The sequence below is a fragment of the Planococcus citri genome, chromosome 1, assembly GCF_950023065.1.
Source record: "Planococcus citri chromosome 1, ihPlaCitr1.1, whole genome shotgun sequence".
Taxonomy (NCBI): Eukaryota; Metazoa; Arthropoda; class Insecta; order Hemiptera; family Pseudococcidae; genus Planococcus; species Planococcus citri.
In genome coordinates, this window is record NC_088677.1 from 49,563,348 (window position 1) to 49,584,554 (window position 21,207).

The window sequence follows — 21,207 nt, forward strand, 5'->3', positions numbered from 1 at the left end:
ACCTACAGTTGTCAAAAAACTATTCTTTGACTTCGAACTATCTATACCTAGGGGGAAAAAAATTGAAAAAATTGTTTCGGAATATGCAGGTCATTTTCGCAATGAAACCCCTCGAATTATCTAGTTCTGGTTGAAAGAGAAATTTGATTTTTGAAAAGGCAAGTTGAAGGTAGTTTGTTTACTGGTCACAATGATTCATTTTTAGTAAATTTTTGAAAATTTACAAAACATTTTTGAAATGGATTTTTCAGAAAAAATTGCTGAAAATTTGTTCTCAATGAAGAATACCTGCCATATTGATCTCTTGAAACCAAGTTTCATCTTTCCCGTTCAATTCAGATTGCAGCTAGGATGAGATTTCGAGTTTCTCTACAAGTAAGGTAGGTAGATAATAGTCAAAATTTCACCTAAGGAATGAAAATTAATTTAGGCTTGGTAAAATGTCTTCCGTTTCAGTAGACACTTGAATATGAACAAATTCAAAATATGTAGCCTACCTGCTGGTGAGGCTGACTATTCATCTTGGGAATATTATCTAGAAGGCAAAATTTAGGTTTGATGGGTAAACATTGGATGGATCTGCTACGACGGCACCTGTGAATTTTATTTTAAGGATTCACTCTTCAAATGGCTGACAATCCAGCTGAAATTCGTTGCAGTGATAAATTTTCGAGTAGTTGCTACGAATGCAATCCTGCACTTATTTTACAACTTCCTATTTCGATAATATCGATCATGCGAACGAAAAATTTTCCACACTGACATTGAAATGATTTGATTTGTGCGTATCGGAAAATACCAACGTATAATGATTATTTTCAACGTTTAATAATAAGAGCTTGAATTTCATGATGAAATGAAAAATCAGTAAATGGTGAATATAATAGACTGAGGTCAAAAATTGCAATTTTCGTTCCTCCCCTACAGTATGGATCATTTTGTAGATAGGTTATCAACTCAATTGGGTTTTCAAACAAGGCACTCTAATTTTTTACGAACTTTTTTTATGTCATGTCATCCTACCAACTGAGAAACTATTACCTAATTTTCCCACGGATTCTCGTGGGCAGTGGCGTAGCCAAGGGGGGGGCGAAGGGGGCCATGCCCCCCCCTTGAGAGCGAAAATTTGAAAGAAAACATGCAAAAATGGACGTTTTTTCGTTGTTTGGACCCATTTTTTCAAAAAATTTTCGCTCTCGCTTCGCTCGAGCAGTAATTTTGCCTTCATTTTCATGAAATCACCACACATTACAATAGATTTTCAGAAAATTACCCCTCATTTCGATTTTTTATGCCTAGAAATATGGTTTTGCCCCCTCCTTGAGAAAATCCTGGCTACGCCACTGCTCGTGGGTGCACGAAAAAAGGAATTTTCTTTCTAAGATTTTCTTGTTTATTTTTAATTTCTTAATTTTTTTAAAATGAAATTTCCAATTTTGAAGTTCTGTTGTTCTGAATTCGAATGGGCAATATTGAACGTAGATAGCGTAGGTAGGTACTTGAATTTGTTTGGGCCATAACATAAGAAAGAGAATTTTAAATGAGATTCAAAATTTCAAATTTCAAACCTTTTTTGAATGACTTAAAAAGTTGAAAGTTGAATTTTTTAAAGAAAACCCTCAATTTTCAACATTAAGTATGCTTTAAAAATCTCTTGGTATCGCCTTTGAAAATATTTTTAAAAAAAACAAACAAATAATTGGTGATCATCAAGTAAATATAATTTGCGTTCCAAGATCCTAAAAAGATCCTAAAATCCTAGGATCATGTGCTTCCAAATTGTGAAACCATTATTTTTTCATTTTTTATTTATTTTTTTAAATAAATCGGTTTCGTAACATAGGTATTGTTTGTTACCAATATGTTTTTGTTGACACCAATTTTTAAAAAAACAATTTACTTTTGGAACAGAGCCCTCCAAAGATTCCCTGTAGACATCTGAATTTTCGTAAAAGTACGATGTTTTATGATGTTTTCAAACAAATCTCGAGCATTAGCTTAGGTATCGTTAGGAATGAAACACCACCTATCAAACTGTTTATTAATACTCGTACGAAGGTTCGATGACCAGATTAAAAAATTTACCCAAATAGAAGAATTTAAAGCTGAAAGTGTAAATCTCAAATTGATACAAACAAATTGTCATTTTTCTGATTGTAATTCTGGGGTTGACACATTATTGAAATATACCAATACACTTACCTAAATGTATGATCAACATCACTAGTGTTTCAGCATTATATTGAAACTTATTTCAAACAAAACAATGACAACTATTTGGGGAATATTTTTTTTAAAGTTAATTTTCAAATCTTTAAAAGAATTTGGAAATTTTATCTATCGAAAAAATCGAAATAGTGCGAGAGGCTCTGCATCCGGTGCCGGTTTTAAAGGGCGGGGACGGGGAGGGGGGAGATTGAGGTGATAATATCTACCCCTAAGAAGTAGTAACTTTTTAAGCATATTTGCGCTCTTGACAGATGCAGATTACAAACCTACTTAGGTATATATATGTCTAGTTTGTTCTAAAATTGTGGAGAAACCTTATAAAAATTCTTCAAAATTTTGCGTCTTTCCCTCACCCTGTCCGCTGGGATCGCAGAGAAATTATTTCACTTTCGGAGAGGTGGTCGATTGAAAAAGTAGACAACGTACCCATCTACTCCTATTCAAAAATCTTAAACTTTTGATGAAACTGAGGGTTTTTAAATTTTAAATTTGTGAACACTCTCCAAAAATTGAAGAAATAGAGCTGGATTGTAGTTCCTCAGCAATATAGGACACGGTGTCGCGGTATCAATTTTCAAATGATACAAATCATATTTCTACAATACGTAGCACATCTTGTGATAAAATGTCTACCAAGGGGGGAATTTTTCCAACGACATTTTCGTACAATATTCATCGTACCGCCATAAAAGCCTCGTGAATACCCACACGTAAATTTTGTAATAATTTTGCTACTGTAGGCTTAGAAGCTGTACAAAATAAAAAATATCTCTAGTACCCTATACGCGCAAGGATAAGGTAAACAGACACATAGTGGTAATGAAAAGAGAAGAAAGAAAAAAAGAGGAACAGTATGAAGAAAAGATAAACGTAAAAGAAACTTTTAATTTATTTTATCAAAGGGATGTTATTAATTTTAACGAATACGAGCGGTACACTTAACGATGGTACGTTGATTTTATTAAAGAAAAGTACAGATCACGTTTCGGAATCGCATATGAGCATATATTAAAATACTAAGCAATGTTGCTGTAGAAAGCGATAGTTGAATGCTAATGTATGAAGAAAAAGGAAAACGGCGATGGTAAACAGAGAGTAGGTACCAAAGAGAGGGTGTAACATAACGTAACGTTACGTTGAGTTGGGTTGGGTAGGGTTGACGTAGAAGAGTACGAGAAAAGAGAACGACGAGAGAAAGGAAAGCCGAGCCGAGGTGAAAGCAGAGTCGAGCGGTGGGTAAGGGCGAGTAGGTGCAGCTTCTTCGGGGTTTAGCTTTCGCAGAATACGGGAAAAGAGGTAATGAGACCAACGAACGGACTTGGATACGAAAATCAATAATACCATGGTTTCAAAAGAGATTCAGCGAGCTAGCCGTGTATAGGGTATAAAGTGGATACTGTAGGCGGAATGGAGAAGTTGGAGAGGTTATACATCATACAACATACATGGAAGAGCTTTTTGCATCATCAATAAGCATTCCTATTGGTCCATTGGATTCTACGTCCCCATACCGCCGCTAACGTTAGTCACCCTTCGTTTACTGATAGAATTCAAACTTTCTCACAAACTCACCCTTTACGCTTTCCGAACCCGGACACCTCTCGCCCGCTGCTTTCACCCGCCCTATTCTCACCGATGCCATTATGTCACGTTCCAAAGGGAATAGAAATGCGGCTAAGCCTATTTTCCTTTCTCTTGTCTATCTCGTTCGCCATATCAAACTTGATGTGAAAATTCGCATGGAAATAATGATTCCTTTCTCGCACCTTACGCTCACTTTTACGACTAGGTACGGTTTACTTTTATCTATCTATACACTCGATTACTTTTTTTACGCTGCCATTTCGGTGGATATTTTGCCCTCGTTCTTTTTTCCTTATCTCAACTTCTTCTTCAACTTATTAAACGTAATTATAAAAATGAAATTTTAACCTTTTTTTCAGGGTTGGTCGCATCGTCTCAAGTCTACTCGACGTGTCGATGTCGAACGACTTTTATTCCAAGTTTTTTTTTTCTCCAACGCCGTCGCCCCCGCTTCATTGGAATAATTATAGAATTCGACTCGATTAATTTATCGCGTGAAATTATTTTAAAATAGGTAGGAGAAATCCATCCGACACCGATGTTAAATGAAGGAAAAAACTCTCACCACTTGTTAAATTACAATAAAAACAATGCTAATCGTTTTCATTACAATGAATTTTCTCGCGTAAGAAGGGTAGGTAGGTACTGTACGCGACGACCGAGGTGGAAATTGCTCGCGTATTTTTCAACACTTTATTTACTTACTAACGTTTTAATTCTTTCTCGGTTGTACTTGTACTGGCAAAGGGGGGGAAATCTAGAAAGTTTTCTCACAACGGTGAACTATTTTAGTGAAGATTTCTTCTTCTTCGCATTCCGACAACAACATTTCGACGTGATTCATTCGTGAACGATTTGTCGCTATTGTGGCGAACTCAGCGAAACGTGGCACCTGTCTTTTAACTTAAATTACAACTTCAAGTCGAACCGTCCTTCTGCTTTGCTCTGAATAAAATTTCAAATTGCGCAAATACTTGACATTTGATATACGTTCGTTGTATATTATTGTTTGAAAGTCCCATTAACCGAATATAACACGCTGAAGATGTCAGAACGACAGAAGCTTACTTTTATTATTTGACATAATTTGAAATTCCAATGTTAAAATAATATTTACAATTGTGTAAGCCTGTGTTTTCCTTTTTTTCTAAATAATATTTTCCAAAATGTATACATGTAAAAAAAAGAAGGAAGCAAAAAAAAAAGCACGCTAATAAAACAATAATTTTCATGCGTCACAAATTTCAATTTGTCGACAAAAAATGTAACGCTTTTCAAATAGGTATAGGTATTATATAAAAATTTCTTCGGTATAGTAGGTATGTATAAGAGTAGGTAGGTATGCACATCACGGAATATCAGGTTTTTTCGTTTTAAAAAAAATAGGCACTTACTTATTAAATTTAATTAGGTGAGTATAGCCTACCCAAAGTTATCGAATTAGTATCTATCTACATACTTGCACTCATTAGGGATGATATTCAAACTTACGCAACACTTTTACTCAGATACATTATATGTACTTACTTCACTTTTTTATTTTTTTTCAGATGATGATGCAAAAGTGTAGAATTCCCGTGAAGGAGTAAAATCGTCTCATCGAGATTTCATTAACGTTTTCTAGACCAATTCGTTGGGAAATTCGAAATATGATCCATCATTGTCATCGTAATTCAAACTGGAAGCTATAAGTATAAGTAATTTAATAATACCCACAAAGAAAAAAAGCCAAACAATTCATTAAATAGGTATGTACCTATACTTAAACTATGTACCTTGTACTTATTACCTATATTTTGAATTTCATTTTGACTTCGGAAGACGAATCGCTGATTAATAATATTCTGAAACGTAATGAATTGAAGGTGCCATAAATTTTTTTATCCATTTTCAAAAAGAACCGAAGTGAAAAAGTTGAAAAAATCAGATTTTCTGCCATAAAAAATAAATTTCAAAAAAAAATATGGAGTAAGTAAAATTTTTTCCCCTGAATAAGTTGTTGCTTTTTACGAAGAATCAGAAGGCTGAGAAGGAGGAGAGAAGAGGGGCAAATACGTAGGTACATAGTTAAAACTGGGAAGACACTATATATTTAAATTGTTGAACTCCAAATAAGTACATGTAGGTAGGTACTTGACATAAAATTTTATCAACTATACAATATTTTCCAATTTCCTCAACTGATATGCATTCAATTTTTATAATTTTCCTGGTGGATAATGGATCATCACTTTTGCAAATTTTTAAAATTTGAAAATCAAGTTTCACAACTTTGCAAATGACAAGTGTTTTGTGTTCCGACGTATATACCTATAGGTAACTCGATACCATATCATTTTGAGAAAAATAATACAGGAAATGAAGAGGAAGAATTAAACCACAGTCTTTTAAATAATGGGAAAAATGGCCAACTTATTATAGGATGGGTCGTTTTTCATTTTTTTTTTTTTTTAGAAATTTGATGGAGGCAGGCAACGAATCATGGCTAAATTATTTAAACAATCTGCAAGGAAAATTTAAAACCTTTAGGTGAATGTCTCACCCTCCTTTCCTCAATAAGAACGAAAAATTTGAAACTTTTACAAATTTTCGTAAGTATGTTTCTAGAAAGCAAAATTGGTTGAGGTAATATTTTAATGTCCATTATTAGGTGGGTATGGTTAAATGTAAATTATGTAGTGGTTTAACATTACTTATACATAGGTACATATATTAAAGAAAACAATAAAAAGTTATCACATTTTGAAGCGAAGAATAACAGAACTTCTGAACTTGAAAATTTGAACTTAGTTAGATAAGCTTTGCTAACGGTTTACAGTTACACGTATATCTAATGATTGGAAGTATAAAAGCATCGAGAGACCACTTAAACAAAAAATGAAAACAGAAGCATTTGAAACCCCAAAATTTATGAAAATAAAAACTGAAATAAGACTTCATCGATAATGGCCCATCTATGAGGGCACATATCACATATCTTCCTTTTAGGACACCTTTCAACTCAAAATGACGATTTCTGCTAAATTTGGTAAAAATCAACCTTTTTTTTTGAAGCATGTTTTCACGAAAAATCGAATTTTTAGGCAACCCCCTCCCCCAATGTGACCCTTAGGAGGGTCCAACTGCAAATCTAACTTCATATTCGTGTTCAGCAAGTTCGATTCATATGAAAACGATACCCATATTGTCGATCTTCATTCGCCCCAAAATTGGGGGGAGGGGGTGCCTATGGTCCCAAAATCAAGTTTTCAAGAGGTTGGTTGGTTTTATATTGTTTTTAGAGGTCCGCATGCAAAATTTCAGAATTATATCACTGGCAATATCGCTTTTTTTTGGTGGTTCCATGACATAAAAAATGCATTTTTGAGTGTTTTTTGAATTTTTGAAGATGACCCACCTGGAGAACAAATTTGAAAAAAATACCAATCATAGTACTCATGCAGATATATTTTTGACAGAAAAAAAATTTTGTGTGCAAGAATTAGGTTCGGAGATACGGCGGTTTTAAATTTTCTTTTGTCAATATCTCCCCCCCCGGGGGGCTGAAAAATTTCGAAAAAATTCATGTGGATAGACCCATGTGTCCCGTACATATTTTGGGTAAATTCAAAAATTTTCATTCAAAACTCGTTGAAGTATGATTTTTTCCCCGAAAAAAGCGTTATTTGGCCCCATGGGGCAAGGGGGGTGGGGTGGGAGAAATTTTTTTGGCTCCAACATGTTTTTTAAAGGCACCCAACAATGTTTCATCGAAATTTCAAAAATCCGAGGACAGGGGCATTTCACCTATCTTATCCGGGAATACCCTTTAATGTAAAGGTAGCCTACAGTCGAACATATTTTGTATGTACCTACGAACATGAATATGTACATATATGGGTTGTAATTGGGAAGTACCTACCTATTCAGTTAGTTCCAAGAATGTAAAAAATTGATTTAATGTTTGGAAATTCGAGTTAGATACGTAAAATCGAATTAGAAAAAATTGAAACTTCGCGCAGCGGATGTAATATGCAGGTCTCGAATTATTATATTGCATACCAATCTTCTTATATAATTATGTCATCAATTATTTTTTTCAAAATTTGAAGAAAGTTTACAAAAAATGCTGAGAGAGTGAATTTTTTTTGAAAAATTCAGAAATAAGAGTTGGTAACATTGCAATTTTGCCAACTGAAGTGCAAAAATTACCCATTTACTAATTTTTTATACTTACGCCTTTATGGGGGCATAAACTGCCTTCTGAAATCTTTGTTTACTTTGATTTTGTCCGTGAAAATTTTTTGGAAAAATTGAAACAAATTCCAATATATAGGTACCTACCTACTGATCGTATTTCCTTTTGTTACTTATACCTTGTTATAATTACTGGCTAGTGGCTACCTACATATATCAAAGCTTCTCTCTAAAATTTCGGCTCGATTCGTCCATTTGTACTTTATAGCGGAGTAAAATGGGACTGAAAGCAACAAAAAAGCATATTTTATAAAAAATTAAAAATAAAAGTATCAGTAAATTAGGTAATAAAACTTATTAAAAATACCCACCTTCTATGCCATAGTGAAGGGGAGAGGGTGAAAGGGATAAATGACTTCTACATACTTACATGAGCTCGATTTCTTGAAGAATCCAAGAAATGAAAGCTCCGAAATGGAAAAAAATAAATTATCAATTTGTCAATAGGTACATATATCAAACTTTCAAGTTACAAACTTAATTTTAAAAAAGGTTTGGTTCATTTATTAAAAAATCTCTAATGGAACAAAGTATAGGCATAGTTCGACTCTGCGAGTTCATTTTCATGTGGAAGAAAAGGGAAGTCTTTTTGATAGTTCTCTTATACGACTGTTCTCATTTTCACTATAATTTACTTCTCACAAGAACAATCCTTTACAATTTGGCAGTTTCCTTGAGTTGACCCCTCCCCCTCCAATAGATTTTTACCATTTTCGCGCTGATCGCCTCCTGCAAAAGTTGACTTTTCTTCAGCTTCGACAGGCAGTTGAAAATTTAATTTTGTCATAAGTTCGATATTCCGAATCGATTAAGACAGGTGAATCGCAAATCCGTATGGTATAGTAAGCTGAAAAGATTGGGCATTTTTTTTTTTTGCAAGTTAGATAGGTATCTCAGATTTCAAAAAAATTCCATGTTCGCCAATTTTTGCAAAAAATTATTCAAAAATGTGCTCTTGAACTTGCAACAAAGTACACTTTTCAACTAGTCGTCACGGATTTCCTATGAGGGTAAGGTACCTACCTATACTTATGCCTACTTATTCAACGAAGTGATAGGTATATTCGGAGGTGTAATATATAATCTAGGTATCTACCCATGAAAAATGAATTCGTAATCGTAATAGGTTTAGGTACCTACTATACCTATACGTAAATTCGTTCAAGGTACCCAGAGCTACCACCAATGTATACTTTCACTGGTATACATATAGTGGGATTTAAATTACGCGCTTTACGAACAGAGTATAAGACGATAAAAGTTTACGTTAAGAGAGGAAATCTTGTTAAATGAAAATATAATCTGTTCGTTTATAATGATAAAGACGGATTAATTAAATTAGAAGGCCAAAATAAAATGACAAGATAACATATACAGCTTTAACGCCATAATGGAATTTTCCCCTTTGGAATATCTAAGCTGAAGCTTTTCTTCAGGGAGCCCTCCAGTCCGTCTCATTGTGTTCCAATCCGATTTCATTTTATACGTTTATGACGATGGCGGTAGAGTATTTAGTTCGGCTTTTAACTCGTTTCGCATATACTATACGTAACGTATATAGTACATAACTTGGTATATTGCTATACATAGTATACTATATAGGTAGGTGTACACATAGCGATAGGCACCGTGAAAGATTGGAGACGAAGCGAGGTGAGGCGTTCCTGCCATTCCCACGGAGCCCATTTTCATCATTAAACATATTAAATTACCTATCAAAATTTATCCGACGAATTTCCAGGGCATTGCTTGTTTCCACGTAAGATAGTATACCCATCTAACGTATTATATACCTATATAGATACGTACGTGATATGCCATCTAGTTGGCTGTCTTAAATACCTTGCGTGTCTAATAAATCTTCGCCGGCACAGCAAAGCAGAGCTGAGCAGAGTATAGCCGAGCACCGAAGGTACCCTGTACGCTCTGTGCTCAATTTAAGGCACGTCAGAAGCGCGCCCACCTTCAACCCAATCTATACACTATACACATACCTCGAACGAAAGCGAAAGTGCCACAATAGAAGACGCTAATTAATGGAATTAGACCAAAGTATATTTTATCCCTGTCATTTCGCAAACAACGCCGTACACTTTACATATATCACCTACATTGTCGTCTGCTCTTTGCCGATAAATCGTTAAAATTCTTAGGTGGTAGGTAGGCGGCGAAGAAAGGCAGCAAGGCAGCTAAAGCCGAAGCCGAAGCCGAAGCCGCGCTGGTGCTGGTGCTAGTGCTGGCGCTAGTGCTGGCGCTGCTCCGTTTGGCTGGGCTGAGCGTGCGGCGAACCCTTCTTTAACACGCTGCTCTTCTCTCGTACTCTACTCTACTCGTACTCGTACTCGTATTCGTATACGTATTACGTATATGTATAACCACACGAGCTCAGCACCAGAAGGACGAGGAGCGACTGAGCGAAGCGAAAGAAAAAAAATACCTACGCCATCTCCATATAGGTATACGCCCTTCTCGATGGGAAAATTTTAAATGTAAACTTGGTAAATCTAATTTCACCAGCAGCACGGTAAACACAACGCTAATTTTACGAATACACGCATCGTTGGTTTTTCATGTCAATGCGTATATGTGTGTATAATACGACGCCAGTGTACCGCCAAACATATAGGTAGGTACCTAGTACCTACCAGTACCAACCAACCTACCTACCTAGCCAGCTACATAACTACCCGCAGCGTAAAGACCAATTTAGCAAATTTTTTCCCCAGTGCAGCGCCAGCGATGTTACCTCTCGACTAATTTCATTCTGGCAAACGTGTACATTGCGTATACCTACATGACTGAAATATTTAGCCAACAAGGAAAACACAGCGAGTAAAAAAAAACAACCAGGCATCGAATATCGAATAAATCCACATCTCAATCGAGGAAACCTGTCGATTAATGGAGTTTAAAAAATTCCACCGCGCTCCAAGTTGCTTCGTGAAAAACGAATAAAGACGAATAATTGTACGTAAAAAAGAAGGGAAAAAAATTCGCAACAGAAAAAAAAAACGACAACAGTTTAATAGTAATTTCCAAGTACTTAAAAGTTTTCCGCCAACAAGCTTCATTTAAAATTTTTTGCCGTCGCTATAAATTATAAGGCGTGTTTTAATAGCGCCATTTGCTCTGTAGTAAGGGTAGGTCATGAACATTTGCTACCAACTTTGTATAAAAAGTAGGAGAGAGAGAAAAAAAAGGGAAAAGAAAAATATTCGAGTTTCTGTGTAGTAAATTCGCAATCGCGCTCATCTTCATTCATAAAATAATTTTCGCTGTCTATTCTCGCCTCTTTTCGCGAAATGCTGTTTAAAATTCAGCAATGTATAGCGAATTTTCAATGGAATAAATTGCTAATAAAAAGAGGTAATTTCTTTTATTTGTAGGGTGCTCGTAAAATGCCGACTATATCTCTACGTCTTGTTTAAATATTGAAAACGTCTTGTACCTGCCTTTATATACCTGTGTTTGGTACTTATATACAAGGTGTCCCAATGGATTTTCAGAGAATGGACGGATGGAGGGATGAGAAACGAAAAATCGTATGTACTCGTACCTACACGAAAAGGGTGTCCTTCTCAACATTTGAAGACGCAAGAGTTTTGAAAATTCTAATGAACTAAATCAATCGTGGAGAATAGATTTTTTGGTTGAATTTCTCAATCCTGTTTCAATTCAAAAAAATGAACGCGCGACTCCTCTCAAACGGAAATGGCTCAAAATTATGAATATGTTATAGAGGTTGAATCTCATCTTTAGAATCGATTTCATTAAAATCTGTCAGATGTTTTTTTGAGAAATAATTTTCACTGACTTTTCTTGATTTTCTAGATGAATTTTTCCGACTGTCTAGATTTTTCATTCCAACTTTAAGTAAATAATTTAAGAAGGTAGGTTTAAGTAGGTAGGTAGGTAGGTAGGTACTTCAATCATATTTTGAGATATCAGGATCTTGAGATCAACTGAGGAGAGAGGGAGATTAAATAATGTCCAAAATTTTTTTCGAATGATCAAGTATAGGGTAAATGTGCCCAAGTTTGCGCGCTTCCTAAGATTGCGCAGTGACGATTTCTCATAACCAGTAAGAGTTACAACATTTGATACCGCCTTTACTTGAAAGAAAAATCAAAATGACCATACCTAACGATTTTTGGTGATGGTAGCACCAAGTGTTGCCAACTGACGAGCAAAAAACTTTTTTTTCAAAATTTTTTATAATTTTTCCAATAAAAGTGGCACGCGACAATTTTTATGGAAATGGCAGTAGAAATCTAAATAAGCTATTTTTAGATTCGTCATTGTCTGGGGATTATAACAAACACATATTTCAAGTGTTTTCTGCTTTTAGGTTTCAATTTTTCAATTTTTTAAAAAAACACCCCTGTGCCTAAGATTGCGATTTTTATTTGTTGCTACTTTTCTAGACTAATAATGATACTTTTTGAAATTTTCATTAAGAATTCAATTCATTTGAATGAAATGACACCTTATATACGTATATCGAGTTTACTCCTTGTCAAAAGCTAGGGAGAAATGGGTGTAATGCTGGAAATTCCAGATATGAGCGCATTTCCAGTGCGGTTCACTCAGAAGTTTCAAATCCACGTTCATGTGAGACATTTGTTTTGCTTCCATCATAAATTAAACAATATTGACGAATTTCTATGTTTTTCACTGGTGCACAATCTTGGGAAGGTGAATGCGCAATCTTAGGAAGGCATATTCCTAAGTTTGCGCATTTGACTTTTTTTAGTTTTTGGTCAAAATATCAAAAACTAAATCGATTAAAAATTTTATTTCTGGCGCAAATCATAGCCAAATGTTTGAAGAACCTTCTGTACAAATTTCAATATTCTAGCTCCTTTTCATAAAAAGTAGTGGCTGTTTGAAAATTAGGTGCGCAAACTTAGGCACATTTACCCTATACGTCAGTAATTATTGTATAATGTATTTGTATACCTATTTTGGCACCGCATTTTCTTTCTTTGATCCAAATTTTATTTTAAACACGCGAAAAGTAAACCTTGAACAGTTATATTTTGCCCCATGTTCATTTGAGAAGATTTCTACTCGCTAAAATTTCTAAAAATATATTAAAAATGTCCATAATTTTACAGATTTTTTTACAAGAAAGTATGAATAAATAATATTGAAAAAATCGAACTTCGGTGGCGCCTTTGATGCTTCGATCGTATGTGACTTTTTTTCAAAAATGAAATTTTTACAACATTTGAGACGAATTTTACGATTTAGGTAAAACTGATCTAATAAATAGATAGGTACCTATAATCCTATATTTTTGAGATGAATACTTAAGTGAATAATTAAATCAGAAAAACTGTTTTCATAATACGAAAATCATTGAATTTTTCCAATAAACAAAATAGGCGCATCAAAAAACACTAGTTTACTAACAAGTTAGCAAAGAAATCACTCCGGTGGAAATCGCGACTTCATTATTTCACGTTTAAAACACCCATAAGCAAGGCGTAAATAACCAATCCATATTGATGTTTATTCATCCGCTCAGGTGATCAAATAGAAAAGCCTGGTCGTGAAGCAAGTCCTTCGTACGCGTACAACACGAACACGTACCAAAGGGTTGTGATGACCTTTGGTCATCGTCACGCCCTGTACTTGAGTGAAAAAAAGGGGTGTAACTCGTGCTCCGTTGCCCGATGACCCAACGTATAGACCAAATGTCCACAATACTCGTGCTAACTTATCTAATTCACTATTAACCCGACAACATCCATATATCATTTTTCTTTTGAACATTCTTCGGTGATTTATGGTTATGTACGTGTTTTCATCGGGCTTTTTATTCTTCTCGAATGCTACATAAATGCGGTTTCTTTCTTCCATTAACATTTAACCTTTTGCTTGTACCTATACCTTTGTGTACGTGTATATCTGTAGATAATTCGTTTGTTATTATCGAAGCAATGTTTTCTCTTTTCAAAATTTTCTATACAGGAAGTGAATTTTTCAAGATATCGGACCATTGAAATTCGCCCTTTATAGTTTTGAATAAATCTGGCCACATTGACGTTGCGTTTCAACAGATACAGGATGTTTCATCGAATATCCCGCAAAGAAGGAAACAATGGGTTAGAATTTTAAAAATTCAATTCAAAAACGCAAATTTTTTCTTAAAACTCGCAAAAAAAGAGAAAAATTCATAAAAATAAAAAATAATTTTTCTAAATATTTCTAACAGACTGAATAATAAGGGATGATTTTTTTTCTTGAATATTAAATCTAATAAAACATGACCTGGCTAGTAAAAAAGTTGTAATATCTATGTAGGTAACGATGAAGCCTTGAACATTGCCCATTTGTTACTGCAGAACTACTTATACTGAAGAACACAAAAAAACGGAATTTCAAAACTTCTTCATCTTCATATTTCTTTATATGAAGGTTTGGTAGTGTTTTTTTTTTAAATTTATATATATAAATACTCCTCATCATTCATCAATCATAACATTCATTTGATTAGATTCAGACATGAGAATTCTTTTCATTTTAGGAACCCATGAAGTAATTTATAGAAAAAATTTCAGCGGTTCGAATAGCAAAATTTGGAAAAAGTAGATGCCTATTTCTTTAAAGAGATTTTCCAGCGAATTTGATGAAAAATAATCCAAAAATTCTATTCTAAAACCTAAAAGTATTTTTAGCTAAACAATTATAATACGTAGGTACCTAGGCTAGGTACCTATTTTTAATATGTACTTATTTTGAAACTCATTTCTCGTTATTAGAAACTTAATGGGCTGTTCTAGAATTTAGTCTTTGCTTTTTTCGAAAAAATTCCCGAAAATGACAAAAAATTCGATTGGTAATTCAACTTTGTGTACTTCTAGTAGTTAATTCAGTTCTTCCAGAATTTTTATGCCACTTTTTTTTTATCAGAATAACCAAAAAATATATGTCTTCATGACACAATTTTCCTGCGAAAAAATTTACAAAAAAAAATCAGGAAAATAATTCTGAAGTGGATTTCAAAATTTCAGGATTTTTTTTTTGGTGTTTATAATTACTAGATTATTACACCCTACGTTAGATCATATTGAGTTTGTCAGGTTGTGTTTTTTAACTATTAATTTTTTTTGTTCTGTTCGTAACAAACAACAGAAAAAAATTAAATTTTTATGCTTATGCCTGTTCAAAAATTCGTAAAACACTCGAGTTTTTCAATCAGATCAGCTAAAATTGTTAGGTACCTACTTACGATTATTGGGTCTCCTAACATGCAAAAAAGTACTTACTCGAATTCAAGTATAAGCCCCCCTACACTGCAAGTAAGTATATCTATTCTTACCTTATGTTCCTGCGAAATTGAAATTGGTTGCTGCACCTGCACTGCATGAACAATTTCAAGAGAAGTTCACATCTTGCAGTAGATAACTGAAAAGTCAATCCATTTCTATGCATTTTTTTCATTATTCGGTCAAATCTCAGTTTCAAAAAATTTATAGCGTTTATCTACTCTCTAAATTTGAAGCAGTGAATTTTCACTGCTTCAAATTTAGAGAGTAGGTACCCACGTTATACAAAAGTTGATTTTTAATTTATTAGGTCATATTTTAAAAAATACCTATATATTGGTTAGACCATACATAAATATTTTTGACATTTTGAAAAGATTTTGATGTATTAATTCAATTTCCATTTTTGTTTTGTCTTTAAATAAAAGCTTGATAAACTTATTCTGAAATCTAATTCACCTCCATGGTACTAGAGGTCTTCCTTTGATAACTATTTCAATTTTTGTACTTTTCTGTAAATCAATGAAGTTCTATTCTATGGTGGTACACAACCTTTTCTGAAAATTTCAGCGTACGTGGTCAACTCTTCTACAGTTATTGTCTGCACTAGAAACACTGTTGTTTTTCTATTTTTCACAAAAACATTCATAAAATTTCCAGAAAAATTTGTTTCATTCATAAAAAAAAAGTTGAAAACGTTTTCCAAAATTTAAAGTTTTACGTACCTACCTATTTTTTGTTGGTAAAATTTTTCCCAACAGAACAGAATATATTTTACTATTAGGTACCTACTTAATTAATTTTCTTATTCTGCCTAATTTGCCATTAAAATGATTTTATATTCTAGCACGGTGCCTTTGAGGCTGACATAATTGAAAAATGACTCTTTCCTCTGCTCTTTCAGAATTCTAAAATAATTTACGTTTCTATTTATGAATATTGCAATAAAAATTAGTAAATAAATATCTATCCTTAATGAATAAAAAAAAAACTTACACATTTTTCTCGAGTGTTACTTTCATTTTCAAATACCTAATCTTCCACCAAAGGCATAACAAACTTGTAATTCATGCTTTTCGACTATCGACTGAGCAAGCTGAGTTGTAGATCTAGTTTGAAACGTCTGAAATCGAAAATAAATAAATAAATAAATAAAAATCAAACATCGCGCGATCGAGAAAAATACTAGCTGCTACGGTAGCTCGTACCAGTGACATTTAAATACTAGCAAAGGACAACTCGCCGCACCGTAAGGTAAAGGGTTTATACTCAATATAATAGTATTCAAATTAGATAATACACGCAAATGCATACAGCGATCTGCCAATCATTCGGCTCATTTTTACCTGAGCTACGTTTAAAAATATATACGCAAGAAGGAAAAGGGATATGTTAAAGGTATACGATAGAACGACGACAATCGTACACAATTTTGTCTAAATCTGCATACGTTATTTTATTCATAAAAATTGTAACAGTCGGAAGGGTTGCTCTGATTGCAGCAGATGGCGAAAGGGTTAACTTTTTTTCTTGCATTTTACCTTACACGGGTTCGCGTAGAACATGCCTTACTTACCTAATAGGCTACCACGTTGCTTATAACGGTTTTCTATAACATTTCTTAATTTTTATTTCTGGTATGCCATGTGCTCGGTGCATAATCAGCAGGAAGTAATTGACATTTTCCTATTGGAACTTGATAGGTATTGTTATGATAGGTACATATAAGTAAGTACATCACTAAGGGATGAGGGTGTTGGCTTAATAATAGGCCAAATATTTTCAAGGTGATATCTAAGCAGGTAATACGTAGGTATACAGAATCGTTTTAAGAATAACAAATTGCATAGACTGGGAGTTCTCAAAAAAGGAGAAATAAAAACAAGCAGGCCGGGCTGTCATAAGGTAATAATCGAAAAACTTCATTAGAAGAACGCTACTTTTAATTTTGCTGATTACTGAGAGGTCGAGCTCATTCTTGAGTGAAGCAAATACGTATTCAAAATCTGCGAATTCGAAATTAATCGATGGTGCATACGAGTATAAATGTACCTACCTACCCATTTTTTTCATAATAACCATTCTTATATTCAAGTAAGACTCATAACTTTCCTTTTCCTAGGCCATTATGATTTCTTCGAGGTGACGCCTGAAAATAGGTGTACAAAAAGAAAAGAAAAAAATCAATTCTTTAAACCAAAAAAAAAAACTCCAAGCTCGATAACTCTTTGATTTGCGAAAAGAAACGAAACACACATCTCTACGGAAATTTCTATACCCTCACACACTCACACCACTATAGCTTCTATTACGTATTTCACAATACAAAAAAAAATATCTACCATATCAGAAAGCTTTCTTAAAAGCGAAGTACGAAAAGAGTGCGAGTGCGAGAGAAAGACAGAGCATAAAAAACCGTAGAAAACAAATAATGAAAAATAAATAAAACCCAAAACTGTTAAATGAAGGCTCACAATGATAGATTTCCCGTTTCTTGACATTCTACCGAACTTTGCTGAACGTCGATAAAAAGGAAGACAGAAGCTACACTATGCATTAGGATCTGCCAAAAATAATGAGATTACAGCGTGATATATTAGAGGCGAGCAAAGAGCTGCTCTTAAACAAGAGGAAGCTTACGTCAAGTACATTTTGTGACGTAGCGTACGTAGTTCGGAGTATTCTTTAATGTGACGTGAACGTAAGAAGCTGAAGGCAGCAGACAATTTTCTTGTCACAAGCTACTATCTTAAGAGTACGAGTCACTCCGGGGCACATGTGAAGTTCATTTTATCACAACCACGCCCTTTCGTATTTTCCAGCTTGTTAGCAATTTATAGTAAACCACAATAAACATAGGTGTTTCTTTTTTTGGAATTCTTCTTGGCTCGTTTTTTTTTTTTTTTGTCTCATTTTGGTCGAATGAGCTGATATTTTATTTATACTCGCGAGATTTTCTCCTTCATTTTTCAATTTAGTCTTTATTAATTTTTCACGAAAAAAGGGGGAAAACATCAAAAAATAAAGAAAAACTTTCAATATTTATCGAATAACCTTCCGGGTATGGTACGTAGGACGAGTTGAACAAACAAAAAGAATTTCTCGTGAAATAATCGAAACAAAATTCACAAACCTTCAAAAATGAGAAAAAATATTCTGTCAAAAGCCAATAGGCAGTTTTGTAGAACATAAAGCAATTTTTTTTTACAGATTATTTCTCATGCTCTTTTTCTCTTTTCATCCTCATCCTCATGCATCATTCTTGAGCATGAAACTATGAAAAATTATTTCGAAAAGCTTCTTAAGATAATGGTAGGTACACTAGAACAGAAACAAGACGCAAATTCATTTTAAATTAATCTTCCTTAAAGACGATTCATGCGGATTTACCAAGACTTACAATTAATTTGATTCACTCATATGCATGAGAATCTTCCATATAAGAACGAATTACGAAGCACACGTAGGCATCTTATTCTTAGGTAAGTACCTACTCCAACTCGTATAACGGGGATAGGGATAGGCCATAGATGAGAAGAGAAAAAATAGGTACTTGTATAGTGGCAATTCGCTACATTCCCTATTCGGAAAACGGGCGAAGCGGAATGGCTTGAAAACGGAAGTGTGAATAATTGGTGGTTGATGAAGTGGACGATTGCATTGGTGTTTCGTTAAAGAGGGTGGCAGAAGCTGGGCCAGCGGACCTTCATAATTATATCGATTCGAAGGGTGGACTCGGTTAGTTTCCTAGTGGCTATTTATACGACGAATTCAAAATGGCTCTCGAAATATACGTAACTCGTGCGTTAGGGAGGTAAAAAGGATACTTTCCCTTCTTTTCGCCAAAAAATCTAAATCGTTCGATATTTTAGGACAGTTTTCAACAGTTCTTGCTTCGTGTTTTTTGCTTTCTTTTTTCTTTAAAAATTCTGCTATTTAAATATTTCATTATCTTTGATTTATTGACTTCTATTTTTACGAATTTTATTATACCTAAAATAAAATTGAAAAGAATAAATCTGTTTACATACTTATGTGTTTTATTGTTGCCCATTTTCTTTTTCTTTTTTTTTTATTATATTATCATCATTCAAGTATACCTATACCTATAATATTCCCTAATTTTTTTTTGGTAAATGTTCTATCTGCAATTCTGCATTTAAAAAAATTAATTTTGCGCGGTAAAATTGCCTACCCACCTAGTATGTACCTATCATAACAGAAAAATCTAAAAAATGTTTACAATGAATTAATGGTTAAAATTATTTACAATTTGAACAAATCATTTTAAGAACCGGTTATGCAAAAATTGAATTCTAAAAAAATTAATTCAACTGCCAAAGAAACTAAAATTCAATTTGAAAAATTTTCTATGTTTTAATTTTTGATGCTTATTAAAATAACTTCAAAAATTATAAAATACATATAGTGAGATTAATGTTTTGAGAAACTTCCAAAGGGAAAAGAGAGGGAAATTATGAAAAAATACTTTTCTGTAGGTGTGTTACCTACTTGAAGGAAGGTCTTCGGGTGTTCAAATTTTCACAAATTTGCCATTTTTGAGACTGATGCTGAAATAATTTTCCAATTTAAAATTTTGTGTTTTCCAGAAATAGGTACATAATTTCAATAGGAAATAGAGGCGTAACGAAGCGATAGGTATGTCGAGGAGGGAGGCGAGACTAAAAGAAATTCTCCCAACTTTTTACTTCAGACTCCCCCCCCCCAACAAGATTTTTTCAACTAATTGGCCAGATGTGCAGGTTCGAACCATTTTTTAAAAAAGGAAGTTGGAAACAAAAATCTCAAATAAAAATTTATTTGAATTTTTTTATTGATTGGATTATGTTTTGGGAATATCTCGAGTTGATTTTTCCATTTCAGGGAATGTTTGAAAATTGTTGCAGTACCTAGAATACAAATTTGCCCGAGCGAAGCGAGAGCGAATGCCGTGAAAAATGGATAATTCGAAACATGAAACAACATTTAGTTTTTATGTAAAAAGTTGCTTTTCGTAATTTCAAAATTTTAAAATTTTAAAAGTTTTCAGAATTTACAATTTTTTAGAAGTAAAATCAACATTTTTTTTGATTGGGGAAGTCATTTTTTCTACCCTCTTGATTTGATCAGAGGAAAGGAAATTGATCCAGTAGTCCGAGTGAAGTGAGGGCGAACGATTTTAAAGATTTATAATTTAAGGAGTAAAAAAATCAGTGGTTATTGTTAATGATTTTCCTATCTCACGCATCTTCATCCCATCTTTTCCCAAATTTCCCAAAAATTCCCAATATTTTTCTGTGGGGGAGGGAGACAGATTGAGACACCCCTCCCGTTCAGCACACCTCTGAGAAGAAAAGTTCAATTTTCATATTTTAGCAAAGTTCCATCCATTGTTAGGAGATGTTTATTCATTATTTTTTTATCGTTGTTGTTTTTGGATTTTCCTATTTCTTCTTCTTTTTTTTTTTTTTTAATTTGAAGAAAATGCTTGTTAGATTATGATGATATTTTATCAGTTTTTGATACAAATAATTTTTTTCAAATCCTTTTTTGTACGTATGGGTACTGCAGATATTGATTTATTTGAGTTTTTTCTGCCCCCCTACCCTGAGAGATTGAGAAAATTATAGTAGGTACTTCATTTTTTTTGAATACTTTGATAGAACATCAAAATAATATTTTTGAAAATTTATATTCGAAAAAATTTGATTGAAACGTTGTACGTAAACTTAAGAAACGAGAACTGAAAAAATAGAATCAATTCTTTGCTTTTTGAAAACTATACAATTTTCTCTCAGAACTACGCAGTATTACGAGTCATCATTCGACCAAATCACCGTTGAACCAAGCAAATTACCTACTCGCCTATAGTTAATGCCTAAAA

General features: G+C 33.6%; 1 long non-coding RNA gene across 2 annotated transcripts in view; it reads left to right on the forward strand.

The window, feature by feature from the left end:
• The window catches only part of LOC135842268 (uncharacterized), a 71,684-nt gene that overhangs the window by 44,445 nt on the left and 6,032 nt on the right, over positions 1-21,207 (forward strand). For both annotated transcript variants that reach the window (XR_010558102.1, XR_010558101.1), the window contains exon 3: positions 5,364-5,561. This is a non-coding gene — a long non-coding RNA (uncharacterized LOC135842268). The remainder of the gene's footprint in view (positions 1-5,363; positions 5,562-21,207) is intronic.